Below are 6,205 nucleotides of genomic sequence, written 5' to 3' on the forward strand. Positions count from 1 at the left end.
AATAAAGTGCTGAAAGTAAAAAATACAAGAACTTTGTTAATGAGGTTCGGTTTTTCTTATTCTCCGGGACCATGTCCAGATTTCGATTGCACTAGAATAAGAAAGCAAATACAACCTATTCGCAAATGCGTAAATCAATCACAACCCTCTTAATTCACCGCTCCGTTCTATAACATGAAATCTAAATCTCTACCCTTAACTAGACTAACACCAAGCCTAGATTTAAACGAAGATAACCTAACCTTGGGCTAAACTCCACCTGAGCCTAGACTTCAGATCTTCAACTCTCTTGAGCAACCTTCACACACACGTCACACCGACGAACAAAGAAGCTTGATCACACAAGCACCAAACCGCGAAACTAAGCCGCACACAAACACAGAAAGCTCCCTAGGATTTATCTTTATGCCTCAGCTCTCTTATTTCTCTAAGACGTGCCCAACACCTCTTTATATATCCATCAAGACTTCCTAATCACCATAGGAGAAGATTTCCAAATTCCATAAGAAAATGACTTTTTCCTTTTTGCTATTTTCCTTTTCCTTGTAAAACTCCAATTTAATCAACCCAATAAATAGTAGTTTTCATCTTCAATTCATCATCAAATGTTCCTTCAATATTGTCTTCTCAAACCTTCTATAAACTTCTCAAGCACATAAAACAACAACAATCCTGTATCACGTCTTGAATCACACAGACACTAGTTCAGACAAACCAATACATCTTCATTCTCCCCCTTTTTGACTATGCTTGTGAACTCATCAGTTCAAACACTTAAACACCATCACCAAACACATCTTCATTCTCCCCCTGAATGAGTCACAACATGGTCAAAACTAACAAGAAAATTCTCCCCGCTTTGCAATACGCGGTTGATAGCCTAGTACACCACCTCCATAGAAATTATCTTTTCTGACCCAAATCTTGTTGTGCCTTAGACCTCCATTGTTAACCTCTTGAATGAACTTGAAACAATTCCTCTTAATATGTCCTTGAACTCCACAATGATAACATGTAGGACCATGAAACCTTACATCAAAAGCATTCTCTATTCGGCTTCTCTCTCTCAATAATCTGAAACATCTTGGCCTAATATGCCCAACAACACCACAATGATGACAAACAGGTCGAAAAACGTTTCTAGGTGCATTCTGCTCTTTCACAAAACCAGTCTCTGAAGTAGTATTTGATGCAGTCTTTGAAGCAGTCGCTGACACAATTCCTGATGCAGACGTGATTTTTCTAGTTGAAACAAACACTGGATCCGATTTTGAAACTTTTCCTTCATATCCAAGGCCACACTTATCTATCTTGCCAATACTCAGAATATGATCCAACTTCTTTGTACCATTATTAAGCATCCTCAAATTCTTTTGAGTTTCTTCAAGTTTCACTTTAGCTAGTAATGCTTCTTCTCCCTTCTTTGTTGCATGTTTCTCTGCTTCAACGACTTTAGCCTCTAACTCGAGCTTTTCCTTAATCAAAACTGAATTATCATCAACTACCTTAAGCCAATGTGCATACAACTTCTCATAGCTCTTACCAAGTTCTTCATAACTCATATCCTCTCCATCACTATCACTATCAGATTCATGTTCAGATGCAGTTGCAGGTTTTGCTGCAAGTTCAGAAGCAGTTGCACACACTGATGCAGACGCTGATGCAGATACTGATTCAGTACTATCTTCAAAAGTTGTAAACGCCACAAAATTCTTCAGTTATTCTTCTTTATCTGAATCAGTTTCAGAATCACTAGTAACAACATTCACAGCCTTCTTCTTATGCTTTTGTAGATTGGCACAATTAGACCGTACATGACCATATCCTTTGCATTCAAAACATTGAACATTCTTTGATGAAGTCTTCATCTCTTCACCCATTCTACTTTTCTTCTCTTCGCCCTTACGCTTCAGAAATTTAGCAAATTGTCTTGATAACATAGCCATTGAATCTTCACAAGATGATACCTTAAGAGCTACTCAAATGTCAACTTCCTTGCTTTCTGAGCTGATACACATTGAGAAATTAACTTGAACTGGCTTGAATCAATAGCATTGTAAATCGTTGTCTTGGCTGTCGAATTACAACTTGATAGTTTTTTCTCTGCAGTAATCCACTTATCCCTAGGCTTAAGACTCTCAACCCCTTTCTCATCCACAAGTTTAGGAGGCTCCCAACCAAGCTTAATCGAATTCCAGCAATCTTCATCAAGGTTACTAATAAACGCTTGTATACGAACCTTCCAATACCTGTAATTCGTTGAATCAAGCAACGGTGGTCTTGACATAGACGTGCCTTCTCTGTATGAAGTCATCACAACTGATTCAAAGCTCTGCCTTACTTCCTAAACTACCCTCACCCTTGATCTACCCGAAACTAGACTTAATCTCTATCGAGAACCCGCTCTGATACCACTTGTAAATGCGGATGAGGCAATAATAAAGTGCAGAAAGTAAAGAACACAAGAACTTTATTAACGAGGTTCGGTTTTTCCTACTCCCTGGGACCACGTCCAGATTTCGATTGCACTAGAACAAGAAAGCAAATACAACCTATTCGCAAACGCGTAAATCAAGCACAACCCTCTTAATTCACAGCTCTGTTCTATAACATGAAATCTAAATCTCTACCCTTAACTAGACTAACACCAAGCCTAGATTTAAACCAAGATAACCTAACATTGGGCTAAACTCCCCCTGAGCCTAGACTTCAGATCTTCAACTCTCTTGAGCAACCTTCACACACACGTCACACCGACGAACAAAGAAGCTTGATCACACAAGCACCAAACCGCGAAACTAAGCCGCACACAAACACAGAAAGCTCCCTAGGATTTATCTTTATACCTCAGCTCTTTTACTTCTCTAGGACGTGCCCAACACCTCCTTATATATCCATCAAGATTTCCTAATCACCATAGGAGAAAATTTCCAAATTCCATAAGAAAATGACTTTTTTCTTTTTGCTATTTTCCTTTTCCTTGTAAAACTCAAATTTAATTAACCCAATAAATAGTTGTTTTCATCTTCAATTCATCCTCAAATCTTCCTTCAATGTTTTCTTCTCAAACCTTCTATAAACTTCTCACGCACATAAAACAACAACAATCATGTATCACATCTTGAATCACACACACTAATTCAGACAAACCAATACATCTTCAATTTTAACCCGAAAAAAGAGTTACTTCAATATATTTACGTTAGAAAAATACCATTTATTGTGAAAACTGAAGGAAAAAAAATATTAAGTTTCTTTGGGTGATAACTTGATATGGTTTCTTTCATCATATAAGTACACTTCAATCGGATGTGTGTCTGATTATTTTACACGATTCTAGCTAGTATTTACTATTTAGTATTTACAATAAAAGGTTATAGTACCTTTTCAAAAAAAAAAATGGTTATAGTAGAGCCAGAAGAAAAAAATGATTGATTAATAAATTATTTAGGGGTAGCAACTAATCCAAGTCCAACAACGATTAATTAATTTAGATAAAGAAAGAGGAAATATAAGCTTAAATTATTTAGAAACACTAAAATCAAATCTTTGGCTAAACACAGTAATAGTCAACAGACCAGCCACTTTTGAAAGCACAAAAGCAAACTGCTTTATAAAGCAAAAGCTGTTCTCCTCCATCTTTCATCATTACACTAATATCTTAGTGCATTTCACTGATTTCACATACTACATTTTATTTTGGGGGGTTTCAGGGATAATGTTTGCACAAAAAAACCCTGAAAAGATGAATATTGTAATGTGTCATGATTTGCATGTCGTGTGCATGGATACACGTGTGATACTATTCTCTTCTGTTTTAACATAATAAAATGTTCATTTCTTCTTCTTCATCATCAATTGATTTGACCACGTCTCACAAACTTCCAACCGCGCGCATTGCAACTTTTGTGTGCAGAGTAATGAGAAATAAAGGTCGATCGTACATTACGGATATTAATTTGAATTTTGTTTTGAAATCTCTGACAGTTAAGAAAAAACTATAGTGACTGATTGATATTAGTTATGATTGGTTTATTATTTTGTTGTAGTTATGTGGTCTTTCCAAAATGTTAATTTGGAGTGAACACTTCCATCATAAGAGTTTATGGCAGAAAATTTTATATTATATAGGGTTTGAATTCAAAAGATGACAATATAGTATGATTATAAAGTTTTTTCTTACATAAAAATGGTTAATAATATATAAATTGTGTTATTGGTTGTGTCTCTCTAAATCAGATGATATAGCATCATCGGAAGGGAAAAATAGAATTTGCGTATGGAAAAAAAAAAACAAGTAACAAAAAGTGGGAGTAATCACCAATCAACATATCTACCCACTACTTCAAGTTATATATCCTCAAATCAAATGAGTGTGGAATAATTATACTATAGACTCATCCCGTACAATTTGTTTTCTATAATTTTTGTTATCTTATTAATTTTCTTTATGAAAAAAATAGATCATAATATATCTTACGAGTCTTCGACTCAAGACTGTGGCCACCGTCCTTTCCATCAAATTGTTCATGTCTTGATCTCACAGGCTCCAATATACAAATCAGCATTTGGCTCATAACTCTCAAGCCCCTAATATCGCTTGCCCATATCTATCAATATACTTTTATTGCTTTTAACTTTGGAGTGTGTCCTTATTTGCTGTTCTGTAATCCATCCAACTCTCTTTGTATGTCGTGTTCTATTTAATGAAATGAGATGTATGTGTGTTTCAAAAAAAAAAACTATATATATATATATACATATATATATATCTTACGAGTTGATTCATGACATTGTAAAAGACGTTGAGGTGTTGTTGCAATTGTAATCTAGTTCTTGGATATGGTTAGATTTTAATTACAACATTGTAATAAAATAAAACTCAAATACCTTACAAATATAAACGACTCAATTTTTTGTACGTTCATTGAGAGAGATGTAAAAAAAGTAAAACCCCACCTGTGTCTCTTCAATCAAATAATGTTCTTCACTTGTTGTTCATTTCATTACCCCCACCTTTTTTGTTACCCTACCTTTATGTGCTTAATGATATATACTTAATGAACCGGAACATGTAGCTGTTGGGAAAAACATCCGGTGAATAGATATGTATCCACTGGTCTGAGCTTGCATAACCAAGCAAGATCTAGCTAGCTGCCTTGAGAATTATCATTCGCTTCCCAAAAAGAAGTACTCATTATTCATTACAGATCATATGATTTGTCCATGAGATCCAAAGAAAACATTGCTTGATACGTAAGGAGAACTCTTAGATATCTTATTAGCAGAAACCATTGACAGACCAAACCAAGTCATGTTGATGTCAATCCTAGCATTGAGACAGTTGAGTGAGTACCAATCCTACGCATTTTAGCTGGACTTGTTAGAGTTTCGGTACATGCCTAAGCAATAAGTGTCGTCAAAGTTATGAACATACATCTTTTATTCATGGGTCTCCTACATATAATATTCTAGTTTTGGTTTCATATTACTTCAATTGTGACCATAAGAGAAAGGAAAAAATAGAAAATAAAGAAAAGGTAGAATAAGTTCTTCTCTAAAAGCTGGATGCACAAAAGCAATTAGGACAACTCACAACCTTATATTTATTTTTCTTGATTTTCTTTACTTAGTGCCTGTATGATGGTTACATGCTTTAGACTATTAATAGTACTTGTTTAATATTTCCTATTATTGTTACTAGACTTAAGAATCCACTTGATTTATAGTGCATATATTTACTGTTTAGTATAACAGTAATTTGTACTTATTAATTCAGGATTCCAAGAAAGCTTAGCGGGTTTGTATCATCTTAATTAACTCTTAAAGTTTACGCAAACAAAAAAAAGGGGAAAGGTTAAGATTTGTAAAATACTATTCGACCAGTTAGAAAGGTTTTTGCGAACTTAAATTTGGACGGAAGACAAAGTTCATTTCACATCCGATTACAAATTCAAGAAAAAATGAGAGAAACAAAGACAGAACAAACCAAAATACTTTTTCATATAATCGACATTAAAACTTGGCCCCCCTAAAGATCCTTCAAGGTTAATAGAGAATGGAACTGGTACATGCATCAAATATTTTCAGGGTCATATCATTGATAAAAGTTGTGTCTGGCTAAAACCAATTCGACATATACTTTTTGTATGATTGTATTACTCATCAAGAAAATGTCATTTTCTTACACTTTGTGTACACATCA

At 34.7% G+C, this 6,205-nt stretch overlaps 1 pseudogene; it reads right to left on the reverse strand.

Annotated features, from left to right (window-relative positions):
- Positions 1-728: 728 nt before the first annotated feature.
- On the reverse strand, positions 729-1,946 carry LOC147942159 (uncharacterized; annotated as a pseudogene).
- Between the last annotated feature and the right edge of the window lie 4,259 nt (positions 1,947-6,205).

The sequence above is a fragment of the Camelina sativa genome, chromosome 6, assembly GCF_030686135.1.
Source record: "Camelina sativa cultivar CO46 ecotype springtype chromosome 6, ASM3068613v1".
Classification (NCBI taxonomy): domain Eukaryota; kingdom Viridiplantae; phylum Streptophyta; class Magnoliopsida; order Brassicales; family Brassicaceae; genus Camelina; species Camelina sativa.